The sequence below is a fragment of the Chroicocephalus ridibundus genome, chromosome 3 (genome assembly GCF_963924245.1).
Source record: "Chroicocephalus ridibundus chromosome 3, bChrRid1.1, whole genome shotgun sequence".
Lineage (NCBI taxonomy): Eukaryota > Metazoa > Chordata > Aves > Charadriiformes > Laridae > Chroicocephalus > Chroicocephalus ridibundus.
The window spans coordinates 95,870,955-95,898,016 of record NC_086286.1 but is presented as its reverse complement, the minus strand read 5'-3'; the positions used below and the strand labels follow the sequence as shown (position 1 = coordinate 95,898,016).

Here is a 27,062-nt window from a genome sequence, read left to right as displayed (position 1 = left end):
GGTGTCGTCTGCAAACTTACTGAGGGTGCACTCAATCCCCTCATCCAGATCATTGATAAAGATATTAAATAAAACCGGCCCCAAAACTGAGCCCTGAGGACACCACTGGTGACCGGCCGCCAAGAGGATTTCTCCCCATTAATCACAACTCTCTGGGCACGGCCATCCAGCCAGTTTTTAACCCAGCAAAGAGTACACTTGTCTATGCCATGATTTGCCAGCTTCTCCAGGAGAATGCTGTGTAGTTATTTATTCATTTAACATGCTTTTTGATTCTAAACAAAGTTACTGTAATAAACTGGTAGGGCCAGTTGTGGCTCTCTTCTGTCCTTCTTGCTCAAGGGTTTTTGCCTTCCTGGTCTTGACTCTTTTCCCACTCTGTGATGGGAGACCTGGCAGGGTTGAGGGACGGTATCTCTGGGGTGATGGAGGGCAGAGCCAAGAAAGCGAGACTGGAACACGGTGACTTGAAAGACAAATGGACTTAGAAGAAGCGAAAATGAAATTAGTGGAATTTATTAGCAGAATACACAAGGGAGAGACAGATATGTTAGGCTAGTCAGTAGGCTTAGGGGAGATGCAGCAAGGTAGAACTGTGGGATGTTTGTATTTGTATAAGATCCGTGTATGTAATTTTATGCAAGTTTTCTCTCAGAGTTTGCAATGCTTTTCTAAGAGTAGGTGTATCCTGCAGCCCTACTAAGAATAAGCAGGGAATCTTAAGAAAATAATGATTTAAAAAAATATATGTGGGAAGGAATGTGGAAAAATTAAATTGGAAACGGAGAAGTGTAGCAGAAGAAGTGATAGGGAAGAAATAGCACAACTGAAAATCAAAGGGATAACTAATGGAGGAGGAAGAAGATGGCAGTAGTCGTATAAAATGTGGGAAAGAACTAGAAAGATGCATCTGCCATCTCTGTCAGTGAGAGAATAACGTTGAAAACTGCTCAACTATGTGCCAGTTATGTGATAGCTGCTTCTCACTGGAGATTTTCTGAAAAAAATTTGCCACTCCAAATGTTTTAGAAAGTGTTATAGAAGACTGTTATGTTTTGGAAAAATAATTTAAAAAATACTGGCAAATTTTCCTGATTTATCTCAGTTGACAAAGATTAGTCAGCTCTGAATGTGTGATCTAGGTGTACGTAATACCTGCAAAAATAATAGTCATTCACAACAAGTTTTTTTTTAGATATTTATTTGCACTACAGTGTTCCCTTCCGCTTGGGTTCTGGAACATGCTGATTTTCCCTAGGGAGAGACTGCCTTAATGAGGTGAGAGAACCGGCCTTTTATATTTAAAAAAAATTAAAAATTAAATCTGTAAGGCTGTCTCTCTTAATATTTTTCTGTTTGTGACAATCTCAATAGCAAGAAGATGGTGTTTAACCTTTTAATACATGAAGTTACCTGGATAAAGAGTAATGTTGCTTTTCCCAGAGAAACCCCAGTTAAGTGCAGTGCACTTTTTCTTTAAAAATACTCTTAATAATTGATCATGCATATACTGATCAATGTGAAGAACTGTGTATTGATGTTAACTTCGAATGAGACTTTTCCTTTCATTTTTTCTTGCTTTTAGGTGTGACAAATTGCCAAAGTGTGTTATCATGGGTGTACTAGTGTCATGAATACTTTTCTGGGTTCCACAGGGTTTTGTTAGTGAGCTGATGTAGATCTTTGTTAACAGGAAAACATTTAAATCCTTGAGGAGAGTTTAATCTCTTAAAACAACCACGTGAGTCTCGTGTGATCTCGTGCCACTGTTGGCATCCACTTGTATTTTTCTCATCACCAGTTTCTCTCATCATCGTGTATTTTCTCATCGTTGATACAGTTGATGCACTGTGTGACTTACAGGAGGGCTCTAAATTCTTCTGTGCAGAGTTGAGAAAAGTGAAAAATCAGCAGAACACTTGCGCTTTTAGCTGGTATTATCGCTGAAAATATTTTGATGCCTTCACAGAGACAACGTTCAAGAAAAGCAGAACATAAGTGGTGTAATATTTATTTCCACAAGCATCACTTCTGTTTTTGGAAGCACTGCAGGTCTCATAGGGTTCATTTTACAGGGGGAAAATACATAAGTTCGTTCCCCCCTTCTTCCCACTGCTTCTCTGTTATTTTTTCATCTCTCCCCGTCCTGCTTTTAAAATTAGACTTCTAAGATGTCCTTTAAAATGCAGCCACTGTGAGCCATGTTCATTAGATCTGCTCTTCTTCTTGCTCATTGAGCCTTAAGTTAGATGATTGAAGTTGGGACAGCAGTTGCAGGCAATTGAATTGATGACTTGGAAGAAAAGCTAGCAGGTGAAGTCAGCAGGTGTCCCTTTTACTCTGCAGTTCCTTGATTACCAAGAAAACAATGCATCGCGTTTCTGCAGATCCTTGATCCAGGTAGTGACACGATCCCAGTCTCTATGCTATCAGCAAGTAATAAATCTAGATCTGCAAGTGGCTGGGGAGTGGAAGTGGGTGGATGATGCTGTGCTCCGCAGGAATTTGGTTTACAAGCCAGGAAGGTGATGCAGGAGGTGATGCTGGTAGTTTGACTATGTCTATGGTATTGACTATTCTGTCAGTAGTCTTCAGAAAATTATCGGTTGTATAATACTTGGAGAAGAAAACCCAAAAGAATCTGTTGTCTTCCAGCCTGCTTTTTGACTCATAATCCAACATAAATAATTCTGGATAGAATTAATAATGTAGATGTTTGGTGTTTGCAAGCAGGAGATGTATGCTGTGAATTAGGAAATCTTAAGGTAGATTTGTCAAAATAAGATGTTCACACAAAGGAATTTTTTGTTTATTTTCAGACAAAAGAGGACTTACTTGTGTTTAATAAATAATAAAAGGTTCTGTTTGCCACAAACAGTCTTACATAAGTAGACATAGCTATTCTGTATATAGTCAGAGACATTTTTGTTTTTTAAGTTTCACCATTATTAGTAAATGTGACCAGTACAGTTTGTGTAGTGTTATAACATAAAACTCTAGGCATTTCTATTTATGTATTTTTGCTCTATGCATACTTTTGTAGATCCAATTCTGTTTACACACGCAATGAAATTAAGAAGCGATGGATGTACACAAGTAGCAACAGTGCTGTGATGAAGTGCTCTTAAAATAAGTATGTACAAATAGAAGTGTCTGGAGATATAAAATATTCAGAGGGTTGAATTAATGACCGGGAAAGACGGTTTGATGTTTTGAAAGTTTCTTTTTAAAAAATTAATCAATTATGGATTAATATAAAGCTGTTTGATTAGCTGGTGGCAGCAGCTGTTGTCTCTGCAATGGTAAGGGAAAGAGCTGGCGTGAGGGAGCTGCGAGCCAGCCGTAGGACCAAAGGGAGCCTGCATCTCCTCAGGACAGACAGTCAGTCGGAGGAGTAAGGAGATCATCTCTTGTTGCTCTGCAGCCCAGGGGGCTCTTCTGGGACTGGGGTGCAGGCAGCCCTGATGTGGCTGGTGCTGGGATTTCTCTGGGCTGACTGCAAGGAGGTGTTTTCCCATTAGCTTCAAGCTAGTGAAGTTGCTGACTCCTCCTTCATGGGTGTCCTAGTTTGGGGTAAAACAGAACAGATTTTCTGTTCAGTAATTTTACTTTTTAGCTAAGCCTCTTCTGACTCTATGAAAGTCTCTGGAATTAACAGCATATTGTGCAAAACCTGTTTGCTCTCAGAGTGATAAGATCAATGTTTATAGTTAATGCCAAGGAATGGTATGCAGAGAGGCTCCTGCTTATACTTATTGCTACAACAACCAAGGCCAGCTAACTTTGTTATTTGCCCTGGTGGAGGGTCGGAAGCGGGAAAGTGTAGAGGGGTCGCACCTGTCGGTGGGAGCAGACAGGACAGGTGACCCAAAACTGACCAACAGGGTATTCCATCCCATCTGTGCCATGCTCAGTATAAAAGCTGAGGCATCAAAGGGTCAGCTCTCCTTCAATGGCTGGTGTCTAAGGAGGACTCTGTTCATCTGCCTTTGATCCTAATCTATGCATTCCTGACTCCAGGTCAGGAATCCAGCTCTCGTCTGTCGCTGAGTCCAGTCTGGGATTTTCCCAGTGCCTGCTGGTGGCATGATTGTCCTCCTGGGAGCTTGCTATGGTTTTGTATATGTTATTTCCTTGTTTTCTTTGTATTATTTTATTAATATATCATTAAAGTACTTTAGCTACTTCTAAGCTCATAAGTATCTTTCTCTCTCTTCCTCCTCTCCTTGGAGAGAGAGGTGGGGGAGAGCAACTGTCAGTCATCTCAGCTGCCAGTCTGGCCTGAAACATGACAACGGGGACTTCTGAAGTGCACTGTGTGCGTAAAGACAGAATTGTGTTTTGTGATTTAGAAGTAGCTTCTATTAGGCATATTTTTTTAAGTAGATTTTGGAGGAAGTAAAAATCATGAACTGTAAAAAATTATCTGTAATTTCAGACGTTCTGACAGCCATTTCGAAATGCTTTTTAAGGACTCTTTCTGCAACTTCAAGTGAAACTCTTTATCTCTCCAAGTTCACTGTATAATACTTCCTTAGCCAACAGAAAGCTTCCATGTGTTTCTCAGTGTGTGTGTGTGTGTGTGTGTGTATATATATATATATATATAGCTAGTTAATGGGCTGTATAAATAAGGATTGTGCTTCTTGTCTAAATGATCCATCTTGCTGATACTGCTGTGGAGTGCATCCGTTGTCATCAGTGCTGAGCTCTGGAGGCTGGATGCTCATGTTAGTGAAATCTCAGCTGCTGCTTTTTTTTTTTTTTTTTAATTTTTTTCTCCTCGTGGCAGAACTCAAATCACACTTAAGGTTTCAGTCAAAAAAATCACAAAGTCAGAGTTAATGTGGGTTTCTCTCACATGAATCTGAAAGTGATTTCCTTTTCTTTGGTTTATGTATTTAAGAACAGTCCTAGAGAATGGTCTAAGTGTAAGACACAGAGCTCTGCATTACCAGTGTCATTTAAAGAGCCACTAAAGTTCTGATCTTACTAGGATGTATATGTAAAATTAAAGTGTGCATTTCATGGATAAGGTTTTTAAAACTGAAAAGGGATTGTTTCTTTAGTCTTAATTCCCTCCACAGGAACTGCCATTTTATTGACGCTATTTAGCAGAGGGCCCAGTTTACAGCAGAGTGCTGAGAAGTTGTTTGTTAGAGAACGCTGGAAGTCAGAACACTTCCAAGTTGTGAAGCATCCTGCTAAGTTTATTTTCTAATTAAATGTTTAAAGACTTCTGTGTTAACCAAAATAGGTGTACAGTTTACATCACAGGACTTCAGTCTTTCAGCTTTTCACTATGACTGCACACATGACAGCGTACAGAGATTGTTCAAAGTTAGCAGGATGGTTTTGATCAGCCACCACTTCAAATCAGTGTTTTTTGGCACTGGCTTTTATATGACACGATGGTATCGGTGAATAATCTGAAGAAATATCTTCAGGGTGTATCTGATATATACTCCTTTTATTTGGGTAGCAGATACTCAGCCTAGTGAAAAAACACAGCCTTCTACTTGTTATCTATAACATGTATCGTGGTATTTCTGTGTTAGCTTGGATTTTATGCTGCTGCTGTCCCACAGATGATGCAGGCACTGCCAGATGCTTCTCCAGCCTTTTTCACCATGGGTGATCAAATCAGACGTTTTCAGCAGTCCCAACTTAAAACCTTTTGGCTGTTTGGTTGATCCGTACCTGCCTGGCATCTCTTTTTAGTTGGACATCTCCATCTGCCAGACATCCAAGGGTACTCAGTTTGTGTCTTCCCATAATAACTCAGGGAAATATGCTTTCCTTGAATTTTTTGCATGCTGTTGTGAAGAGGAAGTGTCACTTGAAAGATGCCCCTTAGGTTTGTCTTTGCAACTGATTATGAGTCAACCAAGTCCTAGTGCAGGTGGAACCGTTGCGGTGACCCAAAACGCAACTCTCCTGGTGCAGTGATGGTGTCTGGTGCTCGGGCAAGGAGGTGTGAAAGAAATAGCAGGAGAACTGCTATTCCCAGCCCTATTTCTCCAGGATTCCTGTCCAGAGGAGAGATGCAGGGTTTCTGCCTCTTCCTTTTCATTTCTCCCTCCTGACAAGTCTCAGGAAGTGGGATCAGAAGACAATAAAGAATCAATTCCACTTAGTTGTCAGGGTGGTTATAAATCTAAATTTTAAGCTAAATAAAAGTAATGTGATTGTCAAATAATGTATATAATTATGCAGTTGATTAAAATTGTAAAAATCAGGTAGTATGATTTAATTTTTTGCTAAGTATTTTGACAATAGAGGGTAAGGGGGAAAAAAGATAACTTGTTTAATAATCACAATCACGTTACCTGAGCTGTGTTTTTGTTCATTTATGTAAAAACGTGAGTATCTGATGGAAAAAAAAAGTAAGTGGGAAATTTGGCACAAACCAAGAATGTTGTATGTTTCTTGGTTATTCATTTTTAAGATTCAGTCTGTAACTGTGATTCAGGAGGGAGATGTGAGGAAAAATAGGATGTAAAGAAATGACAGAAATTTTAGCAGTATCTTCAGGAAATGGACTTTGGGGAGCAATGTCATGATTATTCTTGGAGCTTTTTCACAATTTTTGATTTCTCAAAATTGATGTTATAGGGTGCATAATGCTTTTAGTCAATTTAGTAAAAATATTTTGTAGTTTGTGAGAGAGAGCTCTCTTCAAGTATTGTGTTTCTTTGGCTCATTTCCTAGCTGCTAAATGCTTCCTTTCATGGTACAACCTTTCAAAGATCAGCAAAGGAAGTACTAATAAGCCATGAGACTGTTGCTGCTAGTCTAATGTAATTCTCTTTGTAGTGAAGGTAGGAGCAGAAGCAGAAAACTGCAGCCAATTCCCCACGGGATGGAGAGAACGCCTATAACCTAGCTGCAGTAAAATGGAAAGAAATTATGGCAGAGAATGGAATTAACTGATTATCTGACAAAAGTGCTGTATCTTACTGAAATTCCATTATGTGAAAGTACGCAGGAACTTGTTCGCAGTGGAGAGACCAAGCATGGAGCATTTTCCCTGAATATGCCAAAGATGTTCACTGCAAGTGGCAAAATAAGACAGAAGGTGGAAGTATGGGTGAATTCTGCACACACAGGCATGGATTAACCAGATCTGAGACACTGGAAGATGACTATGCTGCTATGCGGTATCAGAAAATATCTTTAAAGCCAGCTTAACCAACTTCTCAGGGATAGCTTTGGCAATGGGGAAAACTTGTTTGACAACAAATGTCATTTATCAAACTGCAAGGGATCTTGTTTAGATGAGGAGAAGAATCCTTTTCCTTGCTCCAAGTGGGCTTTTCAAACGCTGTTGGTAGGTCAAATGTTAATCTAAATGCTGGTTTTATCAATAGTATTTTAGAGACCCTAATGGCATGTGAAAATGTCAGTTGCTGGACCCCAAGTCAGATACAATCTGTGCAACATATGGGCTTGATCTGAAATTTTCTTAGATATAGAACATATTTTAGAAAACATCTAAGGAAATCTTTGCAGTGGTTCCTACAAATCTTGGTAGAGATGCATCTAAGGTTGTGGCGGAAACCTACAGATGTAAGAAGAGCGCTTTTTATCATTGAAAGGTCATGGCAATCAGGAGAGATCCCAGATGACTGGAAAAATACAAATGTTGCACGCATCTTGAAGAAGAGTAAGACCTACAGGGTTGTGGGTCTCTCCACAGCATCTGGGAAAATTATGGAGCAGATTCTTATGAAATCCATTTCTGAGCACATGAAAGGCAAGAAGGGGATTGGAAACAGGTAGCATGGCATTACCGATGACAAATCATGCCTGACTGACCTAATTGCCTTCTACAAATTACTGGCTCTGTAAACAAGAGAAGTACAGTGAATATTGAAATGGACATCAGCAAGTTGTCCAAAATATTCTTCAGTAGTATCCTGGTAGACAAATTAGGGACTTATATATGCTAGTTGGATTGCTGCATTCCAAGGTTGCCTATCAGCATCCAAAATGCAATTGGCAACTGGTGTTCCTCAGGAATTGATGGTGGGGGACGATGCTGTTTGATGGGACTTCCCTCATTGCTACAGACTTGCTTGGCAATCACTGGGCTCTTGGCTGAGCTTGGCTATCATCACCATGCCTGTTCTGCTCCTCATGTATCGTACTCTGGGACTGAGTGGCTTGTCAGTGAAGCTGCTGCCTCTGCCTGCGGGGTTGTTATGCTTAGTGGCTGGCTCCCCTTGCTTTGCGGAGCTGCTCTTGCTTGTCCTAGACAGCAGTCCCTCTTTGAAAACCATGCCGCTCTGAGTAGGGTGTTGGACTAGCTGAAGTCTGGAGATCCTTTCCAGCCTACATGGTTTTGTTACTCTGTGAAATGTGGCTGTGCTCCGGCTCACCTTGCTTACAGTACTCATGGAACTTTAAATCCTATTGACTGCCTTGTGAGCCCTTAGTTGTTGGTATTTAGTTATTTTTGTTAAAATAGATATGGAATCTCAGGCAGCCATTTGTTGAGATAAATGTGATAATGGTGAACTTCATTCTACTTTCTCGCATCATGAGATGTAAACAAAGAGAGGGGCCAGATGGCTGAGGCTCTTCAGCAGATTTCACGGGAAATGCCTCCAGAGGACTGCAGAAGGGACAACCTCCCACTTCTCCAGAGCTGCAAGGACAAAAGTCTGCAAACTATGCTAAACAATGCTAAGGTATCTCTGTCACGAGAGGTGCTTGTCTCAGTACAGCTTTGTTTCCACAAAACCCGTCTTCCGGTGTGGCAGAGGAACAACTGAGGTTTGCCCTACAAGGTCTTACACCTTGTGATATGGTGACGGTTGTGCGAGCTCGCTCCTGTATTCAGGCTGACTCTGCAGCTGTCCCAAGGGAATAACTACTAACAAGGGGAGGGTCAGTATTTTTCCTTCAGCTGTTGGCTGTGCTCACCCTGGGAGAACGTGAGTGTTATGGTTTGAGAAACCCACAACAGTTTATTGTTGTTTAGACAATTATTCTATCACCCAATGACCTCTCCCTTCCCAGGAAGGGGAATTGGGGAAAACCAGGAAACACAAGGGTTGAAATATAAATAGATTTTATAGGATAAGACTAAATAATTAACATTAATAATACTAAAGAACCAGTATTGATCCCAATACCAATATAAAATTTACAAGGATTATACTCAGCCCATTCTATCAGTAGGAAGCTGTGCACTCCCAGCAGTGGACAGCAGATGTTGGACACTGCGAGTGCTACGGGTTCAGGAAGAAGGGAAGGGTTCAGGGGTCCGGCACCAAGGGAAGAAGTTCTTTGGACTGCCGCCATCAAGGGCGAGAGAGAGCCCTATGCAGCAAACTTTCTAATTTACATTGAACGTGACACTCATGGTATGAAATAATCCTGTTGACCAGCTTGGGTCAAGTGCCCAGATCTTGCTCCTCCTCATCCCTGCACCTGGCGAGATCAAAAACACCGAGACCTTGAAACCCACATACCATACCTGGCTATAAAGTAAATACTTGGACAACTTCAGACACTAGAGTCTTGTAAAGGTGCGGTTTTCCCAAGCATTAGAAGAGAAGTTAGTCCCGTGTTGCTCAAACCAGGGCAGTGAGGCAGAGGGTGTGCTGCCTACGCTGCTTCCAACAGCTTGGACTCCCTTCCAGGAGCTCAGATAAAAGGTGCCTGCAGCCAAGTAGCTGTGTCCCCTAATGTCAAATCCGTCTAGTTTGTGCACCGTGCAGCAGGTCCCCTCTTGCTCCTGGAAGCCCGTCCTGCCAGGCGTGCTCAGACCCGGCTTCTCCTCCTGGAGAAGCCACTTCCACTGGCTTGTGCTGGAAATGAAAGCACATGGGGCAAGGAGAAAATAATCAGACGCTATTAGCTGTTTTACCGCTGGCACTAGCCGTGCCAGGCAGGGTAGAATTGTTCTGCGTTTTGCTGTGTTACCTTAACTCTGCTCCTACACAGCGCTAATTATAATCCTGATATGATCTAATTAAAAACCACTCTCTATACTCCCTGATTGATTCTATAGCCACGAAACAGTGAAAGCTGGGCAGGCTTAGTAACTTGGGAGGATCCCTGCCACAAAACTCCAACACGTTCGTGAATACCGGGGGGAGAATGCTTAGGAATAAATGGGGTTGGTAATTATGGGTATTGTCAGTAAAATCTCAGTATTAAAAAACATGCTTCCCAGATAATTTGTCTGAATAAGTAGATGTTGTGCATATGGCGGTCTGTACAGAAATAGGCAGCTGTCGGTAGTTTGGGGGGAAGATGACTGTTTGTGCAGCCATTTTTGTATTTGAAACTGTTCCGAGTAAGGAGTTGCTCCATTTGTACTACAATTTCTAATTCCGACTCTGCCACTAAAACCCAGTGTGATTTTAATGGTTTTTAATCTACATTTGAATATTGCATGCTTATTTGTTTTCACCAGAGGTTTGCTATTGATTGAATTCTTAAATGGTGTCCCCGCTGGCAGAATTGCTTCCTACCAGTTAGCATCTGTCTGCTGGATCGGGGGGGGGGGCTCTGGGTTCATATCCTTGCTTTCACTGACACAAATAGGATGGCTTAGCACATCTTTCTTTTTTTGTCTCTCCCTCTTTATTTGTAGTTCTCCACCTCCGTAAATCCTTCTGTCTTTTCTCTTTCTTCTTTTCCCCTTAACTTCTCGCATAGTGAAGCTAACAGAGGAGGGTGTGTGGGATGAGGAGTAGAAAAAGGGGGGAGAAAGTGAAAGGGAGAGTGAGGGAGACAAAAGGGAGAATGTGAGAGGTGAGGAGGAGGTGGTAATGAAGGTGGAAAATAGAACAAAGAAGGAGGGGGAGCGGGTGAGTGGAAGGGGAGATTAAATAAGGAGGGCATGAGAAGGGGAGAGACTCTGCTCCTAGACTTTCAACTGGAGATATGGCAGTCATTTTTTTTTTTTTTTCCTGCTCACAGGAGAAGTAATTAGAGCAAATGTTGGTCCTGAACCTCTTCTGCCAGGCAGCGAATTTTCCAAAGCTATGAATACATCAGGTTTTTTTTATTCTTACCTGTAGATCTATGAATAACCTGTAGTTACTAAATGTGCCAAGCAAGTCGGCCCGCTGGTCAGCGTGCGGAAGTATCTTCAGGGACTTTTACTGTTGATGTGTGGGCAATTTTTTGGATATAAAGATCCAGTTTTGTCAAAATGAATCTAAAAGAGTCTTTGCGTTGTAGTTACCTAGCTATATATCTGCTATTAGGTGGGATGTAACTTCTGGAAACTCTCTAAATGATTGTCTGCTGGAAGCAAGCTTTGTGGCAGACACAGAATCGCCAGAAATGTGACTTCCCTGCTCCTCCACATTCTCATGTAGTCCACCATTCCCTTTTCTTTGTGAGTCAATCAAATTGAGAGAAATTCCCTTTCTCTGGTATGGAAAAGTTGAAGGAAATCAGTGTTTCTCCCACCAGTAGACTAGAGATGATGGGTGGCTGTTCAGAGACTGTCCTTTCTCTGTTTGAGCCATACCTTTTTGGCCTTTTGGTCAGGAAGGCTTAGCACTGGTAACTGGTTGTGCAAAAGGATAGAGATGGCAGGTGATAACACGGGGAGTAGCTCTGCCCATCACCTCCGAGCCATCTTCCGTGCATTTTCCATTTCTGTGTTCTGTATTGTGCAGCAACGGGGACATTCGGCTCATCATTTACTGCTGCTATTCTGTCCATTAATACAGACTATGGATTTCATCCAGTCAGGATTTCTTGGAATACGTGCACCAAACAGTTATTCACCCCCAACCCTCCCGAAGCAACTTTATGGTGCTGAGCAATTGCAAATTAAAATGGAAAGCGTGCTTTGGTGCTTCACTTTTCTGTAGTTGCAATGATGTCTGGGGAAATACTGCAATGGAGAAATTCTGTGTTGAGGTAATTCTAGAAATCATGTTCACATTAGAAATCCCCAAACTGTACTTTATTTAAAAATGTTTTAATGAGCTGCCATATTCAGTGCATTAATCTGTCAAAGAGAAGTGCATGGGAGTACATTCCAAATCCCAGGGTGGAATTGAGGGACTGTGTTAGAGGTGACGTGCTGTTTTCATGGTAGAAGACACGAGTTTGTTTCCTCACAGAAAACACACCTTTCCCAATAGTAATTCGTGGTGGGAAGCCATTGCAGACTCTATTGCAATAAGAATGAAAGAAAATCTTAAATAAGGGATTAATTGTGATATTCTTTAGCAATCATAGAAATGTCTTTATTTTATACTTCTTTGGAAGATACTGCTGCAAAAGAGACTTGTGGACAACCTCTAGTATTTTCCCTTCATGAACAGAAGAACAGAACCGGGAAACCAAGATTTCCTGGTGAGTTGTGCTTGGCTGAAGATTATATATTTCTTTGTGAGGAATGTCTGTGAGGATATTTCTGTTGTTACTGTCGCTTGGATTGGTCTAGCATTTAGGAGCTGTAGACCTGGCATGGCATCCTCATTGGAGCTGTACACAAAGAATGCCACAGAAAAGAGATTGTCTGAAAGAGACAATGGTCTAAACAGACAGACAGTAGTACACAAGGAAAGAGTGTGAATACCCTGATTAGTGTAATAGATGCTGATCTCAAAATTTACACCATAACCATCGTCAGATTACTTACAGGCATCATGGCACAACAGAATTTGAAGAAAGGACGCTTGCCACGGTGCTCTTCTGCACTGTAGTAAATCATAAGTTGTCAACTACAGGTTCTCTCAGAGTATGGACTTTGTGAGGATGATTGGCATCTTCTTGGTTTCTGATCTTAGGTTCCTTGGTAGTAGTAATGTGTAACGTTGCAATCTTGTGGTGTGTTCAGAACTGAATTTCAGTCGCTTTAAAAATGCTACACACTAGACACTACACAGTATTGGAATAGGTGAAAAAGTCCTCTGTGAATATGTACAGTGAAGAGGAGCATCAAAGATCTGGTTTGAAGTTACAATTTTAGGCAATAATATTAAATAGAGTTAAATTAAGGAAGAATATGGTAAAAAGCACTGTTAGGGAATGAGCAAAATCCAAACGTTGCTCTTCTAAACTTTGGTTATTAAGTTCCATATTAAAAGGAGTTAGGGAATGGCGGTTTGGGAGAGGCAGATGATTTGCCTGATCCTGTAGGTTTATATGATTCTGGGCAGTATGAAGATGAAAATAAAAGACTGAAGAAAACATCAAGACCCCCAAAAAGAGAAAATGTATGCTTATGTAAGAAACATGTGGTCAGGAGCAGTAGAAATGAAGTTCAGGGTGTTCAGATTCCTTAGTTCAGCTTTTACTGAGTAGGTATTGCTTCGCCAAAATTTTTGGCACCTGTTCTTGCAATTCCGCCTATATCCATGTATGTGATATATCCACCTAAATTCTTCATGTGATGAATGGAGAAAAGAATTTCAGAAGATGACCCAGTCTGTCTGATACCTTCCTCTTTTAATTAACTCTAAAGTAGGCATTTCTAGGTTTGTATATTCTTGTATAGTAGAAGAAATGAAATCCCATCATATTTAGTTGAAAAAATTTGAGACAAATGTATGCATTGTCAGTCTCCAAGTATGAAGAAATGACACATTATGTAAAAAATCAAAAGAAAATTAGTGACTTCATAGAAATGACAGCTAGAATTGCATTTAATTGATTAATGCAGCATATAAAAAGAAAGGATTAGCTAAGTAGGAAATCATGAAGATGATGTCCACAGCTTATTTTGTATTTAGATTTGCTACGCATCTCTGGTAGTATGCTTATGAACTCTGTGCAGTGTGATCTATGATTATCTAAAATAATAGTGTAGTTTGTGGTAATAGTGATATGTAGCTGGAAGAAGAAATTCCAGTGTTGTTTTGTTGACCAGGGAAGAAGTTATGTGGCTTTTTTTCTGTGGGGCATTAATAACACATGTAATAGTGGAGGCAAGAAAAGCAATTTCTATACCAATGTCCCCCCCCCCCCCCCCAATTTCTAAGCTTGGCACCTTGCCCATTGAATAATTCTGGTCCACTCTTCTGCAGGAGTTACTTTTGAAACTCCACCTAGTCAATTGCGTGCAGCTTCTTGCCTCATCCTAGAAGACTCTCCTACATACATTTCTATGTGAGTCAGTCCTTTTTGCTTTGAAATTAATAAAAAGTTTTCATTGCTAACTAAGTTTTAGGGAATAAAACCTCACTCATCAACTCTCTCCTGTCTGCCTGTTGCTCTCCTCCTCCATCCAGTGCAACAGTCAGTCTTGTAGGTACTTCTTGTTCTTCTTGTACCTACAAGACACAACTTGTCTTATGTGTGACTCAGCAGCAAGCTAAAACCCTGCTATTCTTACCATCCTCCCCTTGACTGTGAACAGACCTGCCACCTCTTCACCTCCAGCTTTTAATATGCTTAGCTGTGTTGTTAAAAACAAATATGGTAGCTGTTGGCTAGGCTGGGGATTCCTTCATCACAACTTCATCTAGTTGTGCCAGAGCAATAGTTAAAAGTGGTGGTAAGCCCATCCGTTCTCAAGTGGCATTCTTCATCTGGGCTCTAGATCCTGTGTGAATGTGAGGAAGTTACTGTAATTTTAAATCCTCAGCATATGCCACCATAGTGAAAATGCATAGCACAAAAGATCCTGAGGAACAAAATACTTGGGTTTTGTAGTTCAGGAATTAGTGAGATCCCTGTCTTTTCTCTCTTCTGAATCAGGTATTTTGTTAGTTCTTACATCTTGACTTACTGTTACTTTTCTGTTATCCCCAAAAGAGAATTTGTTCATATGCGAAGCATTTCTGTTAATGTGGATGTATATGCATGTAAAAGCTCAAATGAGGGAACAGTAAAGCATTTATGCCGAGAGGGGAGTAGGTAATTGTCTGGTTCATACAAGTATAGCCATATCTGATCAGAACGGTTTTACTCATTTATATGATTAAGTGCTTGAAATGCATTGAAACTTGTCCTGAAAATCTGTTACTGTACTTCTGTACATGTGTTGCATGAAATTTTCACATACAAAATCCTAAAAGACAATATAGAGCACATGGAATTTATGAAGTTGAAAGAGGCAGAAATCTTTTCATTAACTTAACGTATTAAACATGTTAGACTGAAGAATTATTTCAACATGGATAAAGGACACTCCTTTATTATTAAAAGTTACTATCAGAAGGTTTATTCCTTTCAGATTGAAGGGTGGCATGATGTAGGATTGTTATTTAAGCGTAACCAGAAAGATCATATTTAGATTGAGCGTGGTTTTGTGGCTTATAAACGTGAATTCAGGTTATTTCAGCAAAATAGTACAAATTTGATAACAGAGACTGGGATTAGGTTACAGTTGCATAAACGTTATTACTGTGGTTCCTCTTTTCTGAAGAGTAGAAAAGATTTTTTAACAAGTGCTGACACAATTTAAGTGTCTAAACGTCTTGCCATGCTCTCCCCTTTCAAAAGAGGAGATCTCTCCCTGAAGGTGCTTCCATAATAGTGTCCGTCAGGACTGGAACTGGAGACTTATCTTTTCTCTATTGCTGTGCTTGCCTGTCCAGTGTTCCTCAGGGTCCTACCCTTGGCAGCTTTGTTTTTTCCTGAGCCGAATGGGTGCAGGGAGGTTATGATAAACTATCAGCAGCTTGAGGTCTTCACTAGGAGGAGCTGATGCTCATGAAGGGCATTTCTTCCCCTTGTTTGCTGAGGGGGAAGCATGCTGCTGATTCTCTCTCATCCTAGGTGTTTTGGGCAGCATGGGTTAATTTGTGTATGTGGTTTTTTTTTTTTTAAACTCAGTCTTGCTGACTTGTTTTTTCATTGGTCCTCAATTACTCTGTTTTTCTATCGGTCCTCAATTACTCTGTTTTTCCATCCTCTTTGTTGTCTTTATAGCTGTTTTCAAGGCCAGGCTGGATGGGGCTTTGAGAAACCTGGTCTAGCAGAAGGTGTCCCTACCCATGGTAGGGGGTTTGGAACTAGATGATCTTTAAGGTGCCTTCCAACCCAAACCATTCTATGATTCCGTGATAAATCATGAGGTTGCACTCCTGCAGCGACTGCTGATTGACCGTTGTCACTCCTGTGTACAGTCTGGGACCTCAAACTGTGTACAGTCTGCACTCTCCCTCACCACATAGGCAGTTTAATCCATAGCTACTTATTGCTACTATAAACTAAAGCTGAACAAAGCAACCTTAAACAATAGTTATCTTGACTGCTAGACAACTGCTTTCAGGGCTAAAACTAAATCATCTCAGGCAGGGCCACGACAAACCCAAGTCCAAATTAATAAATATTTAAACATTATCGTCTCTGCAGAGCATTCTTTTTAGCTAAATATTTAGCTTCTGTATTTAACTAACTGTTTTTAGGACATTGAAATAATTGGAATCTTGACTGCTTTCATTCCACGTAAAAAGGCCTAAATACATGCTTTCTGGACTTTCCTTTTCATGCAGCTGACATGTAGAATGAACTATTCTATACTTGTCCCAATTTTATATGGAGTCATGGCTAACCTTTAATATAGTATATTATTTTTTCTATCTTACAAAAGTGAGTTTTAGTAAATTAACCTTTTCATTGCAGTATTTTCCAAAGTGAGGATGGGAGTTCTGCTATTAACATGGAGAGCTGAGCACTTTATCTGTGGCTTTGGGCCATGGAATTTGGGCTTGAAAACATCAATGTTTTCTTTCATTCTCCATATCCTGTCATTTGAATTCAAGAAGAGAAGATCAGCAGTTTTATTGCCTAGAGTCTTATTTTCATTTGCAATGAAAATAAGAGTAATTGTTATTTTCAATAACAATTGAAAGTTAAGTTCATATTGGGTAGGACTTCCCTTGATGTATTTAAGGTAGGTTTCTAAGTTTTGGTTAATAACACCAAAGAAGTTGCTTTGTCAGTGGAGTGCAGTTAAGGTCGTTACTGAAATGAGCTCTGGAAACCTTTCTCAGTTCCAGTCGGACAATTATCTACTCCACATATTATAAAACTTATCTTTTATCTTACAAAAAAGCAGCCCCTTAGTTTCTTCCTCTTTATGCAATGCCATGTTGGGGCAATTAAACATATGGTGTGATTGAGCCAACTTTTGGAGCTTCTCTTTTCCTAGCCCTACAAACTGTTCAGGCACCTGTGCATGCTCTGGAGTTCAAAGGAATCCAAGGAAGCACCAGTCTGAACTGGGGGCAGTAGAGATGGGGACAGAGACCATCTTGAATCATGTAGGCACCTGAGCCCTTTCTTTGACCCTTCATTAGAATTTTCTAAGTTGTGTCATTCTACTGCAAAAGTATTCAAAATTTCGCCAACTATTTATGTGTTAAATATCGTAGAGAAAGTATCAGCAGATATGGTCCTATTCCTGCTCTGCAAGTGAAAATGAGAGTTCAATTCAAAAGCTGACTGTTACACTGTCCTTTTTAAATGATGTACCATTAAGGAAGAAGTAATACTTTACAGTTGTGTAGGAGCCAAATCTCCAATCAAATAGTCCCCTTGTTTCTTTTTAAGTCAATGGCAAAATTTCCATTGACTTAAATTTAAAGATAACTGGGCCCAAAAGGCTAATTATTAGAAGTGGGTTAATGTGTTAGAGGCACCCCTCGAAAAAATTTTGTTCTAGAGTATCTGACTCTAATGTAGAAATCTGATTATCATATGAATTAATAGTTTTTTATAATTTTTCAATTATATTTACAGAATGAACAACTGTTTATTATCTCAAATAAATTTAAAAAAAAAAGCAAATGTAGAGCAAATAGGGAGCTATTCAGGCAATCAAAAGTAGATTTCTACTTTAACATGAGGTAATCGCACTATAGACTCCATTGATGGTAACTAGGGCCGGGATTCAGTTCCAAGACTGTGGGCATCTAGTGGATCTGTTTGAGTTGCTCTTTGGGACTTCTTACTTGGGAACATCTGTGTGTATGGGGTGTTAAGGTGCAGAGTTAAGCAGGTATTATTTTGTTTGTTTATACAGTTGCCAATCTCAAAAAAGCTGTTTTAAATGACTGTGCCTCTGAAGGATCTAATACATTATAGACTTTGCTGCACTGTCAAATCTAGAAACGTAAAAATTCTAACTTATTAATTCTTTTGACTTAAGCACTTCAGCTAATGAATAAGGAAGGAAGTAAACTAAATAGAGCACTATTGGCTTGCCATGGTGGAAGCCTGCTAATGCATTTAGTATTTTCCAAATGGAGAAGAAGAAAATTAAACAGCAGAGCAGTATTGCAAGATTCTGAAGGTGCTAAAAATGAATAAGTGACAAAAGTTGTCTGACACTGTACTTTAAATTTTTTGGTTTTTTTCTAGAGTGGCATTTGTATTTCCATTTCCTATTCTCCTTTTGTTTTCAGCACCTGCAAAGATTTAAGCTGGAAATTCTATCTTTTGTCTCTCAACTCTTGTCACTCTAAATGTCTCTTGTTGTGTGAATCCATCTTTGCTCTCCTTACAAATAAAATGCAAATTATATCCTTGCCAGAGCTAAACACTTATCTAAGTGAAATCAGAATAAATACTTGAAGGTTAGAACTGAGATTCGCTTTCTATTTGAGAAAATCACAGGATGCTATGTTACTTTTTGGCTCTAAAAATGTACATAAAAATGTCAGAATTTAAGCTCAAAGAAATATCCTTTTTCTGAATTAGGCTTTTTAGATGCTTTTTGTAGTGTTCACTTAAGGTCACAGAAGACGATGAGAATAATTGAACAGCAGATACTCGGGATTTTTGTGTTTTCTTATGGTAACATGTTGGAATTTGTACGAGTTGAATATTTGTAACTTGAGAGGAAGGGTCAAAACCAGTGGAGAACACCAACAGATGTAGGGTGAGCTCTGCGAGGCGTAAGGAAAATTTGCTGGTGATGCCAGTCGTGATGGCAGAGTTGACAAGAGGACGGTGGCTGCGATGCCTCCCCACTGCTGAAGAGCATGCACAAGTTGAAGCGGGAGAGCTATTCATAGCGTTGGCAGCGATGACACCACGAGCAATAAACAAATGTGTTCCACTTCAGTCAAGAATTCAAAAGACTTTTCATGAACTTAATTAAGAAACTTTTCTGACAGTGGAGACACATTAATTGTCTGTTGCAACCTCGAAGAAGGAAATCAAAGGAACTCTACTGAAATTCAGGATTTGCAAGCAATCAACTTTCCTACCTGCCAACATCTGAAAGCTAAAAATAGGAAGTAGACTGAAGAAGGTATTTCACAGTTGTTTCTACGGAATTTCCCGACTGAAGACTTTGGGATTTATCTAAGGGACATTAGTAGAAGAAAACAGGGATAAAACACTCAGAAGCATTTTGCTGCAATTAACAGAATTATTTTTTTTTTTTTTGTGAAACTAAGATAAGGCTTAGTTTTTAAAATTCTGCTATGATTCACATCTACCTAGAGTTTTTGACAGGAGGGGTGGAGAATAGTTACGTTAGAATAGTGAGAGTCTTCTTTATTAAAGAGGGACAGTTGACATTTTTTTCATGACAAGAAAATATTTTCTATGAATTTGAAAAGTTTTCAGTAGTACAAATGGTCAAGAGAAAAGCATACACCTGATTTTATTAAGAAATTGATTGCCATTTTTCATTGTGATTAATATTAAATGCTCATGTAGGACTCTTAGCTGTAAATCCTGTGTGTCATAAAAGTGCAAGTTAATTTTTGTACTTTTAAAAATTTCAAATGTGCTTACTTAAGAACTGCAGGAAAGATTTTAAGTAACTCTTGGTAGATGCTACAAAGAAGAAAATAGGGCAATATTTTTAGTATTTTTCAGAGATGAAAAGACTAATGTAATACTTTGGAACTTTCGTTTGCTTAAATTCAACACTATCCTGTCAAATTTAATACAGAATATCTTCCAGGGAAGGTGATCTTTTAACTGCCTAATCTACCTGAGTAATATGGGAATGATACAGCTCAAGTTGCCTTTACTCATCTGTCTTTACTCCTTATAAACACGGATACAAGGCATTTAGAATGGTAAGCTATGAGTACAGAGAGTTCGTAAGGGATACCGAAGAAATGAGGAAAAAATCCAGATCTGCAGGCAGTAAGAGGTTGTTCAGGAAATGTATTTTAGATAGAAGATACCTGAAGGAGGATACTGGCCCATTTTCAGATGGACATGCTGGCACTGATAATATGTACAAAAAGTGAGAGCATGAGCTAAATATTTCTGTTTGTACATGGAGAAAAGTGGAGAACTATATTGGCATCCTATGAGGACAAGAAGTCATTTCCTACTTTGACAGTAACCAAAGAAAACTTGAGACAACACCTGCTTCGGATAGATATTTAAAAATAAGTAGGCCTTAGTTACTTGTGCAGAAGAAGACTAAAAGACTTGGCTGCAGAAGTCTCTGGTTGACTGATGCTCTTTTTTTCTTTGTTAAATTTGGGACATCAGGAAAATTCTGTGAATTTATGAGACTCCTGATATACAGCCAGTATTTAAAAGGGGCACTCAGATGACCAAAGAGAGTGTTGGGCCATTAAGCCCAACGTTCATCCTTGGCATTTGTAATACGGCATTTGGAAAATGGGTAAAGGAAGGACACAATTCTTAGGGCATTATGTTTTTAAAGCTTGTTGAAAGGTCGCAAAAGGTTCAGTTAAGAGCTACTATAATGTTTCAGATGCTGGAGAAACTACTTTGCAGTGGAGGATTTAGAAATCTCAATCTGTTTAGTTTATCACACAGGAGATCAAGAGGTGACTTGATTATAGAATGTAAACACTTTCATACACACACAGTATCCACCACTAAAAGCTTTTTAATATAGTGGTGAAAGGCAGAGTAAGCACTGAGGGATGGGAGTTGAAGTGACTGTCCTTGGAAGCAGGGCATGCATTTTTAATGGTGAAAGTGATTCACCTAGGAGGTGCTGATTTTTCCCTCAGTATTCTCCGAACAAGACTTGCTTCTTATCTTAAAATTAATGCATTATACAGCGTCAGATCCCATCAACACAATGTTGCACGCTTCCTGAACTCCACAACTTAGATAATTTGTTTTTTCTTTTCTTTTCTTTATGCGCCCCGCCGCCGCCCCCCCCAAGAAGAGACAGAAGGGACCATTTTCAAACCTGCTTACTAGAGCGAGAACTGAAGTATTTGATGTCAACATGTCGCAAGGATGTTAATGGGCTCATATTGTACATCTTCCTAAGTCAGGAGCAGATTTCCTACAGGAACTAATTGGCATGTTTTATGGTGTAGTAAAGACAACTTACCTAGACTCACTGCTTCAATATATTTCACTGTATGTGAAAATGTGTGTATAATATTTTCAATATAATGGTTGCAACCAGTTCGCTGTTTCTCACTCATCAGTCGCACATACCACCAACCACGACTCCCTGGTAATCAACTAGATACTGATAGAAAGTGTGTAAAGCCATGCTTCCACACTTCTCTAGGCTAAAATAATAATCTTTCCAGTCTCCAAACAGTGTAATGGTTTGGCTGAAGCATCTATATGAAACACCAAATTATTCCCCCAGGTGACCTGACCTAACAAAATGACGTAAGATAGGATACCTAGTGGATTTTGATTCAAACTTTATCTCGGGACACTGTCATTTGAGTTCCTAACACTGTGCTTCCTTCCAATCTTCCTCACATATATTTTGGTCTTCTAGTGACCTGTGACATAAATAAATTACAGTAGGAATGGCAGCGAGCTCAGGCAGATAATCTAGTAAAAAAAATAATCTCCTGCATCTCAGAAGAAAGAAAATCTTGTCTGTCCTTCAGTGTACCGTATCCTAAGTCAAGTCCTAAAGTGTTAGAGACAGCATTTCATGCTAGTACAGTCCTAGCAGGTTGTTTTCTCTCCTGCTTTTTGAATATATACATAATATTCGACATACCAGGATATTATTTTGATAATCTTGGCAATTCATTGAGAGGAAGAAAAGGTGAGAGTTGCTGCTACCCAGAGATACTTACTCCTTGTCTGTTTTCAGGTAGGAAAAGTACTACCTTGCATCAAGCAAGCCAGATTTGTTGTACACCATCATTCAACATGACAGATTTGTCTGGCAAGTTGTACCTAACTTCCTACTTTTTGGGAAGCTGGCAGATATGAGGCCATGTCAGTGACATGGTTGGATGATGTCAGTGTCCTGGGCCCAGCTCACCTCTTTGCTGTTCTGGCTTTAGACCAAGGCATGATGCAAGGCACAGATGGCTTGGTAGGTGATTTTCTTTGAAATGTAGAAAAAGTCTTAGTATTTGCACTGTTGGCCAGCTCCAGGAATTTTCTTTAAGCCTCCAGATTTTCGCTTCTACTTCAGAAGTGCACTGGTGGCTGTTTGGATTATAGCTGACAGTAAGAAATTTTTAGATGTTCCACTTGGGTGGAGAGAGCTGATAAGAAATTGTCATCTTCTGTTTTGAAGGATCTCTCTCTAGGTACCCATACAGCTTCACTCTTCATCGTTCTGTTCCGCTTTTAGAGGATATCGTACCATGTGCTGGATAAAAATGTCACTTAAGCACTCTTGACACACAGTTTTAGATTTTACGTCATGTACCCCAAGGAAAGAGAGGGACTGCCTTTTAAAAAACATAGCTCAGAACAAGACTACAAAATAGTGGTCCTGTTCTACAACTGTTCCATGTGGTTGTGAAAATCTGTGAATTTGGCAGGACAAGTCAGTGATCATCAAAAACACAAGAACTCTGCTTAGATTAGTGGAGGCTGCTGGCTCAAGCAATAAGAAATCCTGATATAAAAGACTGATATTCTTCCTTTACATCAAGCTCCATCTGGAAATCCATTTTTAGGTTAAGAAAATACTGAGCTATGACAGGAACTAAATCCTTACAGCTTTTGTCTCTCTAAAGGGCTAGCCAAGGGGAATGAAATACCTTTTTCTGCTAGACAATAGGTCAGAGACTAACGCCATGGTTAGAACCAAGTATTCTGGAGCAAATAATGGCTTGGCCATTTGAAAAAATATCAGTGCTTTTTCTACGGATGCAGCTACACTGGAGTGTCAGATTTGTACCTGGAGCCTTTTGTGGCACGGGACCAAATTTTCTGGAGGGCTGACCTTACTGCACATGATGGCTCACCAGCCCGTGGGCTCCTGCAGCGGCCAAAAATGACCAGGGAGCTTGAAGCTGTGTGAGGGCACATTGCTTAATGGGCTGTTGTGAGAACCACTGCAGAATAGTAGAAAAAATATTAACCGAGGAAAACCTTTGGAGAAACGTCTCTCTGACAAATTTATGGGTATTTCAGAATAGCAGGCAGAATCATAAAACAGGTTAGTAGACTTTATGCAGCGTTTCCCAAAGGACACTCACTCCTGTTATTTAAGATATTATTGGTTTAAAACGAGCCCAAGGGGTTTTCTGTCAGGACTTAAATGGGAAATGGGTTGGCAGAAGCTTTCCTTCTCTTAAAATCGTACCTATGACTAGTGTGGCTCCTCAGGAGAGAACCCCAGTGGATCTGGTAGATGTAATTAACGAGCACGTGGTTACTGAAGCATCCCTCTTGGTGTCCTTCTGCTGTGTTGTCCGTATGACAATTTTCCAATATGCGTTATTACAGGAGTAAAATCCATACTTTGATATATTAGCAGCACTGAACTGTGTGGACTAAATTTCTTTATGGGAATGTCTTTTCGGAGGAGTTTGGGCATAAATAGTAAGCTTGGGAATGAACCAAACTGTTGACAGAAGACTGAAAGGAAAGGAGAAGAAAACCTGAAATTGGATGTCATGGTTTTCTATAGGCCTTGCTGTGGAGGTTAAGATCAAAGGAAAAATAGTTTATACTAATTTTGGGCTCATACTTTCTATTCAACAACTTCATCAGATAAGGGAGCTTTGCAGAAAAATTCTTTGTTAACAGTGATTTAATTCTTAGCTTGAACATCAGGAAGTAAGGATGCTCACCACAAAAGAGGCTCAATTTTTCTACTGAGAATAATTTCAAGCTCAAGACAATTTTCTTAAAACAGTTATGAACAGTGATATTTTGGGGAAAAAATAGGTAATAAAAATGTAGAGAGCACGCTACGGGTTTTCTTTTACAAATAGTATTCTTGAGAACATTTAACTTCAGTAGAGAGTACATTAAAAGAAGGAATTAAAATAAATCACAAATATAAAAAGCCTTGAAATTTTTAATTTTACTATGTGCCGTGCTTAAAGCATAAAATAAAACCAGTTAATGTTCTCCTTTTCTAATTTTCTAATTCACTAAAATGCCATATGCTTTTCATTTGTGTTTACTTTGGCATCCGGAAGAATGAAGAGAATTAAATAATGCTGGAGACAAGCTTGTGTTCAAAGCACTTTGATGGTATATTTAAAATAGATGTGTGAACCTTTTTTGTTCCTTGTAATATGGATATTATAAAGGAAAGTGAACAGGATGATAAATTAGAGATGCTCTCAGCGAGGCTGTTAAATTATTTTTAGGTAGAAGACATACTGTACACACTGAGCCTCAGCTGAATATAATTAATTTGAAACGTTATCACTGTTGTGCTTGCAGTCCTATTGTAATTTTTTCTCAGTTCTGCATCTTGCTGGCTCCTATCACACCCCTCACTGTGAGATCTTTTCCTGTTTTGCACGTGTCCTGTTTGTTCCCACCATATGGTAGGTAGAATTTCAGTAGCTTTGCTCTGTTTACAGACCACTGTGCTTTGTCATATTTTTGCTGCTCACCCTGTATTGCCATCTGATACCTATCATCTGTTTAACACATTGGATGCCAAAAATACTTAGGGTTGTGTTAGGTTTTTTTGTTGTTTTTTTTTTTTTTGTTTTTTTTTTTTCCAAATGCATGTGTGAGAAAGACTGTTTCAGAAAGCTGTTTTAATAAACATTGCTCCGAAGTAATTTCCTGTTATGTGGAACCAGTACCCACACCTCTCAACTTTCCAAACTTTTTAACAGGTGTCAGATGACAGAAGGAATATACTGCAGCACTGGGGATTATTTTTATTTTTCTTGCTTGTGTGCATTGCACTGTTCGTGGCAGACCGTAATGTGTTTAAGCATCTTTTCCCACTGCGTGACTGTAACAAAACAATATTCTCAGAGTATAGCAAGGTCTGTTCTTACCCTGGTTGCTAATTGTAACTTTATTAAGGTTGCACTAAGGAACTGTTTTTGAAACTGGTTTGACAGATAAAATACATTATGATTTGCAAGTGTTGGCATTAGTGATGGCTGATGCCATTTTAATCCAGCATTTCAATCTCTCGTGATATTGACACCAAAAAAATATCACATCACCAACTGTCACGATGCAATTAAATTTTGGGGGCAGGGGAGCAGATAGTATGAAAAATGATTGCATCACTAAATTAGAAGTAGAGAAGCCCGCGGCAACACTTGGGGTATTAGACATGATGAATTTTTCATTCAGTAGTATTTTAAGATGCAAAAATCTTGACTTGCCAGGTGTTCATAAGCTTAAATTTTAGAAGAGGTGCTCATAAGCTTCTGTTTCCTGTGGCTTCTTGATGGGAGCAAAGAAGAACAGGAATTCATAGTTGTGTACCTGTAGCAAAGCCATATAATCTTGTGGTCATCTTCTGCCAGCTTCCCTGAGTTTTGCTGTGCATGGTGTTTTCCAAACTGATTTAACAGCTTAAAAGTGCAAGTCCATACAGAACCAAGTGCCTGTAAACGACAGCAGATCTCTTAAGACTTTGTGTGGTCCCATCTGATGGCTGGTTGTTCTGCTGTCCACTGACTTGGATTGTCTCTGCTGTAGGTAGCTTGGTCGATCAGGACAAATATGCCAGGGTTATGTGATTCATCCAGCTGAATTTAGCAATGCTACTAATTAATATTGTTCAGTTGGATAAATGGGCTTCTCTTTTATTTTCTCTGTCATGCACTGCTTCATTAATACGTCTAGTGGTTAGCAGTTCTGTATCCAGAGGAACAGAGCTAAATACTGGTACCTGTATTTGTGATCTTTTATAGGTGTGAATTTGTGCCTTACTTTTAAAACCTCTTCATTAAGATTTTCATTCATAGAATTATAGAATGGTTTGGGTTGAAAGGGACCTTAAAGATCATCTAGTTCCAACCCCCTTGCCCTGGGCAGGGACACCTCCCACTAGACCAGGCTGCTCAAAGCCCCATCCAGCCTGGCCTTGAACACTTCCAGGGATGGGGCATCCGCAGCTTCCCTGGGCAACCTGTTCCAGTGCCTCACCACCTTCACAGTAAAGAATTCCTTCCTAATATCCAATCTAAATCTCCCCTCCTTCAGTTTGGAACTGTTACCCCTTGTCCTATCACTACACTCCCTGATAAAGAGTCCCTCCCCATCTCTCCTGTAGGCCCCCTTTAGGTACCAGAAGGCTGCTATAAGGTCTCCCCAGAGCCTTCTTTTCTCCAGGCTGAACAACCCCAACTCTCTCAGCCTCTCTTCATAGCAGAGGTGCTCCAGCCCTCAGATCATTATTTTTTTTCTCCTCTCCAGTCCTTAAATTGAGCTTTTCTACTGTAAACTCCCCCCACCGCCTTTCAGGCTTTTTGCACTTTTTTTTACGTGACTTTCAGTCATTTGCCATTTTATGGCTGGATGGTTACCATGTGATGACCATCCTTAGGAAAAAAACATGCCCACAGTACCATAATATGTGATTCAATAAATTAATTCAATAAATTGAAGAGAACACCATTTAATTCTCTTTTGCTTCACTCTGAAAACAGATTAGGTTTTGTTTGTTCACAAAAATATGATTTTGGTGAAGTTTAGCTTAAATAAATGATATTTGTATTCCATAATAAAATGAAGCTGATGTTTCTGAAGAGAAAATAAATCAAGTTATTCTTTACTCATTGATTTAATGTATTTTAAGGAGCATTTGCTGGCAGAGCCACTTCACAAAACAGTATTTTACTGGAGAAATTTCCTATGGGGCTCCAAGACTACTGCTTCCAGGATCATTTTTTGCTTCTTTCAGTGAAGTATGGCATTAAAGCAGTGTTATGCCATCACGAGCTGACACAGTTCATTCAGGAGGCACGTTTTGTGTGTCTTTTATACTATGTGTGGAAGAGAGTGTGGTGCCAGGT

The 27,062-nt window shown here is 39.6% G+C and overlaps 1 protein-coding gene across 48 annotated transcripts in view; it reads left to right on the top strand.

Annotated features, from left to right (window-relative positions):
* Nucleotides 1-27,062, top strand: part of RIMS1 (regulating synaptic membrane exocytosis 1) — a 342,029-nt gene that overhangs the window by 76,808 nt on the left and 238,159 nt on the right. The window lies entirely within an intron of this gene.